This window comes from Ascaphus truei, chromosome 1 (genome assembly GCF_040206685.1).
Source record: "Ascaphus truei isolate aAscTru1 chromosome 1, aAscTru1.hap1, whole genome shotgun sequence".
Taxonomy (NCBI): Eukaryota; Metazoa; Chordata; class Amphibia; order Anura; family Ascaphidae; genus Ascaphus; species Ascaphus truei.
In genome coordinates this window covers 524,189,741-524,203,386 of record NC_134483.1, presented here as the reverse complement: position 1 = coordinate 524,203,386, position 13,646 = coordinate 524,189,741, and positions in this window count along the sequence as shown.

The window sequence follows — 13,646 nt, the reverse complement described above, 5'->3', positions numbered from 1 at the left end:
AATTTGGAAAAAGAAAGGTTATAATCGGATTAAAGATCTGGAAGGCCATGACAGAAAAGTTAAGACGTTTGATAAAGTCAGATTAGAAAAAGAGATCCCCCACTCAGAATTCTTTAGATACCTCCAGATCAGGGCGTTCTACAACAAATTTGCCCCGTACCCACCATTGACATCCTTCGAAAAGCTCTGTCTGGCAGAGACCGACACAAAGGGACTTACCTCGCAGCTATACAGCGAAGTGATCAGTGCTAGCGATCAATCCCATGAGATACCCTCATTTAGATCACAATGGGAAATAGAAATCGGAGAATGTCTGGAAGACGAGGACTGGAGTGCTATTTTTCTAGCCACAGCAAAGTGTTCCATATGTACCACCCTCAATGAGAATGTATATAAGGTCCTGATGCGATGGTACCTTACTCCACTAAAATTATCAAGGTTCGTGCCGGGATCCTCCCCGCTTTGCTCACGCCAGTGTGGAGGACCAGCAGACCTGCTACATATGCTGTGGTCTTGCCCGTGGATTTCCTCATTTTGGGAGACAATTAGACTTTGAATTCAGAGAGTGTTTGATCTCACTATTCCCCCGGATCCGTGGCTGTTTCTCCTGAATAGACCACTAGCGGGTCTCTCTAAAGCTCATAATAAACTTATTGCTCACTTTGCACTTGCAACGCGGTGTGAGATCGCAGCACTATGGAAAAGCTCAGACATACCAATCATCCCAAAAATTCGGAATTGCATTTGGTTTATCTGCCAACTGGAAAAGTTAACGAGTCTGGTTAACGACACTGGCGACAATTATCTAAAAGTCTGGATGCCTTGGTTGGCACAGACAGACATCCTGGGGATAGAAAGGGCATCAATATACTGTAGCTATGATAGTTTCCAGGTCCGTTCTCCTTGGGAGAGGTGTGCTACACCCATGCTATGCATCGGATGCCCACAATTCAGCCAGGCAACATAACTAGAGAGGCCGCGTAACAACTCTGAGACTTACTCACGATCACTAGCACCCAACCCTACCCCCCTACCTCCAACCCCCCTCTTCCTCCCTCCCTCTCTTCCTCTTGGTTCAATGTTTGTCTACCGGTTTGTCTGTCCATATGGTTGAATGTTTGTCGGTCTTCACGTTTGTTTGTCTACCCTTGTAGTTGTCTACTTGTCGATGTATCTGTCGTTTGGATGAGTTATATGTCTGACGATTAGCCGGTTGGGCTGTTCGTGATTCGGTGGCAGAGCATGTGCACCTGATTCACCCCGGTTATAGGGGGCGGTCCGATACCGTATTATTGACTACGGATTGCGGGCATGTGTATCGATGCTCCTCTAGGCTCATCGGTTGGACCACAGGTTGAAGTTCTATGCCATAGCTATTAGTATCGTTATACCTCCGGATACAATAAGAATCACCACGACATGATGTATCTTGTAATGTATACTGTATACTTTTATAAACTAATAAAAAATTTCAGTTAAACAAAAAAAGAACTATGCAACTAATTTTGAAAGATTTATTATAAATCATTCTTCATGGTAATGTACAGGTTATTAAGAATGTATTTGAGTGTTAGGACCCTTGAGATGTGGTCTGCCTTGGAGGGGCTCAAGGGCTTACAACACTTTGGCCAAAGGGTTAAACTAAAAGACCATTTTATTCAAAAGATATCTTTATATATATATATATATATATATATATATATATATATATATATATATATATATATATATATATATATATATATATATATATATAGGCACTGTACCGTGTATCTGTGTTAATGGATGTAGCACTGAGCTCTGTCTGTGTTTCATGTTCTGTCTCTAGTTTTAAATATATATTGCCATGCTTAGTAGCACTCTTCTTTGTCACCTATACGCATATATATATATATTGTAACACACAGAAATATCGCTCTACACTTAAATAAATAGTGTCCAAAACAACTGCTAGTAAGTCATGTGTAAATTGAACTTAACAGTGGTGCTAAAGGTTAAATAAATATGAAAACAACAGAGAGAAAGCAACCTTGTAAACAGCACACGGACATAAATTAAAGTGTGACAAAAAATAATTTATTAAAGTGAATAAAACAGGGGATAAAGTTTAAAAGAAGAGGGGGGCTCAACACTACCAGACAATGTGGACCTGGAGGCAAGGGTCTAAACATAGATCCAAAACATGACATGCACAGGACACAGGAGGCTCTGTGTGAGCACACCTGTATAATAATCAGCCTACACTGAGAAAATGTAACCACATTGAAAATCACCATATAAACATGTACAATGGTAGCATAGTGTGGATACAAGAGTTATATTAGTAGCAAAGTGAGATATACGTCACCACTCAGTGTAGGGATGTCACAGGAAAAACGGTAGGTCAAAACTCCATGTCAGGTGAAAAAAGGTAGGGGCCCCCCTCAGCAAGACTCCCACTCCAACGCGTTTCAACGAGAAACTGTCTTCTTCGGGGAGTGGTGAGGGGAGAGAAGAGCTAGGTTTTATAGGGTAATATTAACAGTCAAATTTGCGCCAAACAAATCAAAAATAGCAAGCAGCTGTGAGAGAGGGGAGTGTTTACAGATAGGGCAGCGTCATAGGATCTGTTGTGTGGAAACTGGGTATGTCATTGGACTGTATAAGTCACATGGTGTCATCCACGTCAGTCCTCATGTAAATTAGGAGATGACGCGTGTGACGTCATCACGCTTTGAGCGTCATACCCTCACGAACAACGTGGTGCCTCCCACAGTGACCTGGGGCATCCACAAGTCAGGGGGAAGAAGATGGAGGGAAGCAGCCAGCACACGGCTGCCTGCTATAACCACAAGCCGGATCGACGCGTGATGCGCATGACATCATCGCGTGATGCGAATGACGTCATCACGTATTGCGCGTCATGCCGTGCGGTTGTCATGCCAGTTTTTCATGCCCTCAGGCAGTGATATTGCTTCATTCTATGGCGTATACAGTGTCTCTGTGACTCTGTCAAATTTGCAGTGATGCAGTGTAAGTAATGATATTGAAGATATATATTACTGACTATGAATTATGTGACGTTAGTTTGGTCAGTCTACAGGTATATGGTATGCACTTTAGACAAATTTTCCGTTAAAAGAACATGATGGGTGTAAACGAGATATATATCTGACACATTTTTGTCTTTTAATTAGTATCTACCTGCACCTATAATCATGTTGTTGCACAAATTAAGTCTTTGGTACTTGTATATATGTATCACAAAAACGATAACCAACATACATGGATTTGTTCTAATCAGGAATAATCCCTGATTTACCATATATCTTTTAATTATGGAGAAAGAATGTTTACACCATTTGTGTGGCTACTATTCCAATGCAAATTTTGTCTGCCTATATTTAAGACTTAGTTCTAACAATTTATTAGGTGAACATAATACAATGGTGAATGATGTTCTGTTTAGGATGTGTTCCCCCAGTTCAACAACAGATCGATATTACATTGGTGTTTATTGCATTTACATCTATGCTGACATCTTTGATTTTACACCTACAAGTATCCCTCGATTAGCAACCACCTTTATTTATTGCTTTAAGAAGGTAGTGTGTCCATTCTCTCCATTCTGGAGCATGACCGCCCCTGAAATCTGTTTATGCGGTTGGTATGACAACCGCACGGCATGACGCACAATATGTGATGACGTCATGCGCATCACGCGATGACATCATGCGCATCACGCATCGATCCGGCTTGTGGTTATAGCAGGCAGCCGTGTGCTGGCTGCATCCCTCCATCTTCTTCCCCCTGACTTGTGGATGCCCCAGGTCACTGTGGGAGGCACCACGTTGTTCGTGAGGCTATGACGCTCACAGCGTGATGACGTCACACGCGTCATCTCCTAATTTACATGAGGACTGACGTGGATGTCACCATGTGACTTATACAGTCCAATGACATACCCAGTTTCCACACAACAGATCCTATGACGCTGCCCTATCTGTAAACACTCCCCTCTCTCACTGCTGCTTGCTATTTTTGATTTGTTTGGCGCAAATTTGACTGTTAATATTGCCCTATAATACCTAGCTCTTCTCTCCCCTCACCACTCCCCGAAGAAGACAGTTTCTCGTCGAAACGCGTTGGAGTGGGAGTCTTGCTGAGGGGGGCCCCTAACTTTTTTCACCTGACATGGAGTTTTGACCTACCTTTTTGCCTGTGACATCCCTACACTGAGTGGTGACGTATATCTCACTTTGCTACTAATATAACTCTTGTATCCACACTATGCTACCATTGTAAATGTTTATATGGTGATTTTCAATGTGGTTACATTTTCTCAGTGTAGGCTGATTATTATACAGGTGTGCTCACACAGAGCCCCCTGTGTCCTGTGCATGTCATGTTTTGGATCTATGTTTAGACCCTTGCCTCCAGGTCCACATTGTCTGGTAGTGTTGAGCCCCCCTCTTCTTTTAAACTGTATCCCCTGTTTTATTCACTTTAATAAATTATTTTTTGTCACACTTTAATTTATGTCCGTGTGCTGTTTACAGGGTTGCTTTCTCTCTGTTGTTTTCATATTTATTTAACCTTTAGCACCACTGTTAAGTTCAATTTACACATGACTTACTAGCAGTTGTTTTGGACACTATTGATTTAAGTGTAGAGCGATATTTCTGTGTGTTACAATATATATTCTCTCTGCTTTCTTTGGATCGCAACTTCTCTATATCAGTTCCACTTTTTAACATATCTGTTGTCCCTCTTTTTTGATTTAACATACTGAGGTAGTATGAATTTTAGCGATTGAGATGAGCATAGAATTGCGAGTGCCATAGCAGCATTTTCTGTCTCACGTTCAGAGCCAAATGAGACTACCACTGTTAACTCTAAATCTGGGGTTCAAGAGACTGATGGATTAAGCACATTTAAACATCTGTCACAGAGGAGGTTACGCAGCTGGTGGAATCGCACCGCATTAGACAATACCTCTCTCGGAAAATTAACCCCAGGGGCTTGAGAATAAAACTCTTCCCTGAATTTGAATTCACAGATAGCTCCCTTAAAGACCGTTGGGAAGCATCTCTGACTGCATGTTCTTTGGAACTCATAGCAATCCTTATAGAACACGACAAACAAACGTTGACAGAATTTACTGCTAAAATTGAGACGGCAAAAAAAGAACTCAATAGTGTGACATCAACGCTAATTGATAAAGTGGAAATTGAGCTAGTCAAATATGAGGAAGGTCTAGTTGAATATAAAAAAAAGAAATTTGACAGAGACATAACTGACTTTGAGAAAAAACAGGTGTACAGGTGGAATAGAGGCAAGGGCTCTAAAAAGATACGGCAACAGGCCCGAGATGTCTCTCTGTCTTCCGATGCTTTTACAACTGATGTAGATTCATCTGATGTTGATGTACCTTGTGCCTCAACCTCTACATCCCCCCAGCTCCTCGTTTACCTCCTCTTTTTTAGACAGAGGCAAACGCCCGAAAAAGAGGAAGAGGAAGACAAGGCGGGGAAGGAAGACGGCTAAGAGACAGAGAGACATTTGGTTACAAACCACAATACCAGCAACGGCGGGCCTGGTAGGTGAGGAATTAAATATTGTTAACCTCTCTGATACCATCCTTTCAGAAGCCCAAACTAGAGTCCTGAAAAAGGGCTTATAATTTTCGCCCACAAGCCACATGGACAAATTTGAAGTCATCAAAGACTTAAATCTTTTCTGCTGCAAATTATTGCTTCACAAGCATTTTTTGAAATCCCATGACCCATCTTTGGACTCCCCTTTAGCTGTGATGTGGGATAAAGAAGAAATAGAGACACTAGACAACATGGATGCACTCCTAGATGAACAATAACTTATTAATATCTCCACAAAGGACATTTTGTCACGTACAAAACCTACATTTTGTCCACCGATCCAGAGTTGCTCGTCTGTCGAAGTGTTTGCCGCAGCAGTGACTGAGTAGATCTTGAAGTTACCACCATCTCATGGGACACAGAATTTGGGTAAGGATGAGTGGCTTTCCATCAAAGAATTACAACAGATCCCCTCTGTGGTCATTAAACAATCTGATAAGGGGGGTAAAGTAGTTATATGGCCCCAGAGTATGTATGAACGCGAGGCATACAGACAGCTACACGACAACTGCGTGTTACTCTGAGCTTGCCTGTGATCCTACACTCAGATTTAAGACTGATCTAGAACGCATATTACATAATGCGCTAGATAACGAGACAATTACAAAATATAACTATGATGGCTTACTGCCCAAATTCCCTGTAATCCCTACATTTTACCTACTACCCAAGGTTCATAAGAATTCCTCCCGCCCACCAGGCCGACCTATTGTTTCTGGCATAGGGGGTTTGTGCAAATCTGCCTGCCGCTTCCTTGATTCATTTTTGTGCCTCGCAGTTGTTAAATTACCGTCTTATTTACATGACACAATGGAGGTGCTGTCCAGGGTCGACTGCAAGACGGTCGACGGGGATACCATCCTTGCGACCTGTGATGTGGAGTCCCTGTACACCTGCATCCCTCACCGGGAGGGTCTCCTGGCATCAAGATTCTACTTGTCTATGCAGGACATCCCGGGAGACCTTCTTGATTTTCTTATGGATTTACTTCAATTCATACTCACCCACACCTATTTTATTTTTAAAAAATTTTTTATCTGCAAGTCAGAGGCATAGCAATGGGAGCGGCATGTGCACCCTCCTATGCCAACTTATTTTTGGGCTGGTGGGAAAGGGAGGTAGTCTTTTCAGACCTCCACCATCACTTCAGTGACTTGGGTTTGCTGTGGTTGAGATACATCGATGACATCCTGGTTGTCTGGCATGGCACCAGTGATGCATTTGCAGATTTCATCGATGCACTCAAAAACAACAAACTCAACATCAAGCTCACTCACTTTTGTAGTCCTACTTCTGTAGTGTTCCTGGATGTCCAGATTAGCATCAACAGAGTAGGCATGATTGAGACGGACATCCATCGTAAAAAAACTGCGACCAACTCCATGCTCCATGCCTCCAGTTTTCATCCCCAGCACCAAGTTTCAGGGATTCCCTGCAGTGAATTCTTGAGACTTAAAAGAAACTGCTCTTCTGATGTTACATTCCAAATTAGAGCAAAAGAATTCAAAACCAAGTTTCTAAATCGTGGGTATACCAAATCTCAGATTCAAAAAGGCTATAACAACTGCCTTAAAATAACCCATGAGAGCCTTTTACAAGTAAGACCTAAATACAAGGGCAGGAAACAAATAAGATTCATCAGCACCTTCAACCGTCAGTGGTCAGATCTTAGGGGTATCCTTCAAAAACTTTGGGGGACCCTTATGATAGATCCTGAACTGAGGAACACACTTGGCGATCGTGCTAGCCTGACAAGTCAGCGATCCCCCAACTTAGGGGACAAATTGACATGAAGGCACTATGTCCCTCAGGCCCATCCCACCTTCCTGTCCCAAAAACGCAAGTTGGGCTTTTATAAATGTGGCATGTGCTCAGCGTGCAAACACATGCACCAAACATCTACATTTGAGAACTCCAACAAAACACATACATACAAGATACTCTCTTTCTTAAATTGTAAAAGCAAGGGAGTAGTGTATCATCTTGCATGTCCTTGTGGCCTTGCCTATGTGGGCATGACCACCAGAGAATTTCGCTTTCACGTGTTGGAACATACTCGCAACATCAAAAATGCGCAAAGAGATGTAGATTCTTGCAAGAAAATTAGCTCAGTCGCACGCCATTTTTTGCGCTTTCATGGGTCCGACAGTACGGTCCTTTCTGCATTTGCCTTCGACAGGGTCTCTCTCAGCGCCCGGGGTGGTGACCTTGAGAAGGCTCTGTTGAGGAGGGAGTGCAGGTGGATGGTGCAGTTGGGCACCATGATACCACGCGGTTTTAATGACTATCTTGGTTTTGCTATGTTTTTATAGCCATTGCCCCCCTGATTTGATTTGTTTTCTTATATATCGATCTGTAAATTTCCTAATGCTTGGATTTTCTACTCTGTTCCTCCCATACATGCTGATACTGTTAACTAGCATCCCGGATTAAGATTGACGGTTCGTGGTTCCTGTGGACAAGCACAATGTGATTATCTCTCTTTTACATCTGGAAGATCGATGGGAATTGCTCATCTACAACAGAACCTGTGGCTATACGCAATGTGACCATCTTTTCTACATCTGGAAAATCCATGGGAATTGTCCATCAACTATAGAACTTGCCTCTCCATCCATGCCTTCAATTGGATTTCGTTTATATCAACCGTATCTACATATGCTACTACAGATCTGACATAATTGTCACTTTCATTAGGATGTCTTCACCTCCATTAGGATTATTTTATTCGAACAAAAATTATCTCAAACACCCTCCTGTTTGCATGTATTCCAATTTGGTGGATTCAACTTGTAAATCTGTTCTACATATCATGTGGGATAGCCAACCTGTGGTTATTTTGGAAGTTAACTCTATGACTATGTGCAATCCAGCTAAAACTGAGTATGTACAAAATCCTCAAAAAAAAATTTTTGGAACCCAGTAATTCCAATTTTTCATGCCCTCAGGCAGTGATATTGCTTCATTCTATGGTGTATAGAGTGTCTCTGTGAAAATTTGCAGTGGTGCAGTGTAATTAATGATATTGAAGATATATATTACTGACTATGAATTATGTGACGTTAGTTTGGTCAGTCTACAGGTATATGGTATGCACTTTAGACAATTTTTTCGTTAAAAGAACATGATGGGTGTAAAGGAGATATACACTGTATATCTGACGCATTTTTGTCTTTTAATTAGTATCTACCTGCACCTATAATCATGTTGTTGCGCAAATTAAGTCTTTGGTACTTGTATTTATGTATCACAAAAACGATAACAAACGTACATGGATTTGTTCTTATCAGGAATAATCCCTGATTTACCATATATCTTTTAATTATGGAGAAAGAATGTTTACACCATTTGTGTGGCTACTATTCCAATGCAAATTTTGTCTGCCTATATTTAAGACTTAGGGCCTCATGCAGTAAGCACCGATAAGGCTTTTTCGGCATTTTATAGCCGTTTTTTGCCCTCCTGATTCAGTAAGCCCCGATAAGTGGGAATTACCGGCAACTTTTCTTCCGAAAAAAAAATTTTCGCTACCCGGCTGCCGATAAGCCACTTGATGAAATGACACATGGCCGGACTCACATGGTACTTGAACCAATCAGAGTAGGGATGGAGTTCCCACGCTCTGATTGGCTGGCTTACCATGTGAGTCCGGCCATGTGTCATTTCATGACGTTTTCTTAAAGGCAATTGCAGCAAAGCCATTCTGATTGGCTGTGCTGGCATTGCCTTTAAGTGACGTCATCAAATTTTTTCACATCGGCCAAAACACATGGTTTTCACGGCCCAATCAGGGCCGTGGGAACCATATGACGACAAATGTGACGTCATAGGCCTATAAAAGCCTATGTCGTCTCATTTTGAAGCCAGACGCCGAGGAGGAAGGACCTCCTCCTGAAGATTGAAGACCAGGGCGTGGCACCGGACGTCAAGAAGACCCCGGAACAAGGTATTTTAATACAGATTCACTAAGAATAAAACTAGTACAACCCTTGATTGTCATGTTTTATTATTTTAATGTTTAATTTGTTATGTTTTTTTCTTTTATGGGTTCCTGTTCCTGGATCGTGTCGTGGATTGTTTCGTGGATTTCTTCGTGGCTTGCTTCCTGGATTGGTTCCTGCACTTGTTCTTGGATTGGTTCCTGGTTTGGTTCGTGGATTTGTTCCTGGATGGTGTCGTGGATGGTGTCGTGGATTGGTTCGTGAGTAAGCTGATCAACGGGAGTCGGTGGGGGCAAGTAATGGTAAGTTTAATAAAGAAATGTTCTTAATGTAACTGTTTTTTGTGTTGCTTTTTCATGTTTTCATTTTTTATAATGCATATCATTTCTTCCCACTGTATGTATGTCTGTATGTATGTGTACAGATATATATACAGGGTAAGAAATGATAGTGTTGTTAAAGCTTCTTATTCTGTATTGTTAATCATTGTGGCTATGCATTGATGTGTGCTAAATGTATTTTATTTTTAGACAGATGTAAGTTTTGGGCTTCTAGGCCGTACAGTAGATTATGGAAAGCCTTGCTTTAGTATATTGTAATTGTGGTGTACTTTTGTCTATGTTTTGAAGTGGTTCTCTGTTAGGATAGCTTTAGTTCATTGTGTAATTGGTATGGATGGTATTTTAATTGTTTAGGGATGTAATTGATGTGTGTTAATTCATTGATGGTGAGTTTATTGGATTAAATAATATACTTCTTGTGATGTATAGCGATTTGAGTGGGATTATTGTATTGTTAACATTGATTTGCAGCATGTACATGCAGTTTACATGTTATGCTACATGTATACACTGTAAATGCAATGTTTTATGAGGCATGTGAGCCTACAGATTGAATGATTAAATGGAATTTGGTTAGGCAATGGGTATTTATTTCACTGAGGATGTTATGCATAACTGTTGTAGGCATTGCAGGATGGCTTCACCCCTTAATTACCTTTCAGGTTAGTACCCGATAAGGTGATTAAGGGGTTCAGTGTTATGTTAATGATATTGAAATGTTGTGGCTATTTATAATGTTGGCAACGGACCCCAAGGATGATGCTGGCGACGGAGACTTCTTATTGATGAGGTTAGTACAATTTTCTTTACATTTTCACGGTATTGAATGTGTTTAATAATGGCCAAATAATGTATTATACCTATGTGGATAATATTTATTTGGCTCATTATTGTACTGTATGTGCTGGAGGAGGGGGTATTAGGCCCAAGGGTATTTGGTAGGACTCCCCTGTGGGTATTGGGTGAGGGTGGTTGGGGGGCTTTGTGGGGGAGGGTATGTGGGTGATGGTGGCTTAACCCCTTAATAACTGTAGCGGTTAATCACCGCTATGGTGATTAAGGGGTTAGGGGACATTAATTTGGATGTTGTAATTCTTGTGTTTGTTTTGCAGAAGCGGATGGGGCATGGGCAGGATGAAGATGAGGATGGCCTTCATCGTGGCAGTGGGACATGGGTGAGTGCTATATGTATTTAAAGTCTTTATTGTTGTGTATGTATTGTAAATGGACAACTGCACTATTATCCATTTGTGGATAATAGTAATTCTGCCCATTACTATACTGTATGTTGTGTATTGCTGCTATGTTTATTGGGGGCATTTGTCCCCAATAAACATGCAACTATGCGTTAACCCCTTCATTGCCTTAGCGGCTATCCGCTATGGTAATGAAGCAGCATTAATGTATTTTAATAATATTGTGCGGAAGCAGGAGGGCCCCTGAGCTGAAGCGCATTTATTTGTGGCTCAGAGACCCCCTGCCTCCCGAGTTACAGGCCCCGGTTTGGGCCATCGGTTACAGTGTGGACGCCATGTTTATTGCGGGCACGCTATAAACATGGCGGCGACGCTGCCACCCGATGACACATACCGGGGCCTGTAACTCGGGAAGCAGGGGGTCCCTGCTCCACAAAGCAATACGGTTCAGCTCAGGGGACCCCCTGCTCACTGTACAGTATAATTAAAAAGACATTCATGCTGCTTCATTACCGTTGCACATAGCCGCCAAGGTAAGGAACGAGTCTTTATTGATGTGTGTGTGTTTTATTTATACTGTACATGTGCAGAGGGTCTCCGGAGCAGAACCGCGTTGGTTTGAGGTCCGGGGACCCCCTGCCCCCCGAGATACAGGCCCCTTTATGGGGTGCCGGTATCCCTCTGGTTTGTTTACAGGTCGCGGTCACGTGATCGGGACCTTTAAACGCAGAGGGATACCGGCACCTCATAAAGGGGCCTGTATCTCGGGGGGCAGGGGGTCCCTGGACCTCAAACCAACGCGGTTCAGCTCCGAAGACCCCCTGCACATGTACACTATGAGTAAAAGTTGTTTTTAAATACTTTTTTTGGTGCCGATGTTTGCGCTGAGAGAGCGGCTTGTCTCTCTCAGCTGCAAACATCTATCGGCACCAAAGGCTTATCGGGAGCCTTATTGGGAGCCAGGCTGTATCGCCACAGCTCATCGGCAGCTTTGCTTTCGCAGTGCTTCAGCAGGGATCGGAAGGATTCGGCCCTTACTGAATACTGCGAGGGCAAATCGCCCAAAAAAAGCCTTTTCGCTATTCGTGCCGAAAATTTTGTATCGGGGCTTACTGCATGAGGCCCTTAGTTCTAACAATTTATTAGGTGAACATAATACAATGGTGAATGATCTTCTGTTTAGAATGTGTTCCCCCTGTTCAACAACAGATCGATATTACATTGGTGTTTATTGCATTTACATCTATGCTGACATCTTTGATTTTACACCTACAAGTATCCCTCGATTAGCAACCACCTGTATTTATTGCTTTAAGAAGGTAGTGTGTCCATTCTCGAGCATGACCGCCCCTGAAATATGTTTATGCGGTTGCTATGACAACCGCACGGCATGACGCACAATATGTGATGACGTCATGCGCATCACGCGATGACGTCATGTGCATCATGCGTCGATCCGGCTTATGGTTATAGCAGGCAGCCGTGTGCTGGCTGCATCCCTCCATCTTCTTCCCCCTGACTTGTGGATGCCCCAGGTCACTGTGGGAGGCACCACGTTGTTCGTGAGACTATGACGCTCACAGCGTGATGACGTCACACGCATCATCTCCTAATTTACATGAGGACTGACGTGGATGTCACCATGTAACTTATACAGTCCAATGACATACCCAGTTTCCACACAACAGATCCTATGACGCTGCCCTATCTGTAAACACTGCCCTCTCTCACAGCTGCTTGCTATTTTTGATTTGTTTGGCGCAAATTTGACTGTTAATATTGCCCTATAAAACCTAGCTCTTCTCTCCCCTCACCACTCCCCGAAGAAGACAGTTTCTCGTCGAAACGCGTTGGAGTGGGAGTCTTGCTGAGGGGGGCCCCTAACTTTTTTCACCTGACATGGAGTTTTGACCTACCTTTTTGCCTGTGACATCCCTAAACTGAGTGGTGACGTATATCTCACTTTGCTACTAATATAACTCTTGTATCTACACTATGCTACCATTGTACATGTTTATATGGTGATTTTCAATGTGGTCACATTTTCTCAGTGTAGGCTGGTTAATATACAGGTGTGCTCACACAGAGCCCCCTGTGTCCTGTGCATGTCATGTTTTGGATCTATGTTTAGACCCTTGCCTCCAGGTCCACATTGTCTGGTAGTGTTGAGCCCCCCTCTTCTTTTAAACTTTATCCCCTGTTTTATTCACTTTAATAAATTATTTTTTGTCACACTTTAATTTATGTCCGTGTGCTGTTTACAAGGTTGCTTTCTCTCTGTTGTTTTTGCATATATATATATATATATATATATATATATATATATATATATATATATATATATATATATATGTAGCCCCGAGGTAAATTTAAACTCCCTGACCTCTCTCCGCGAGTGCCGTGGGGTCGCGGGTGCCGCCGAAGGCTGCGGTGGACCCGCCGGCACTTCACGAGGGTGGGGGCCAGTGCAGGGAGCAGCGCCAGGTATCGCGGTGCAGGCCGGTTGCCGGGGACGTGATCGGGCCGTCGCTA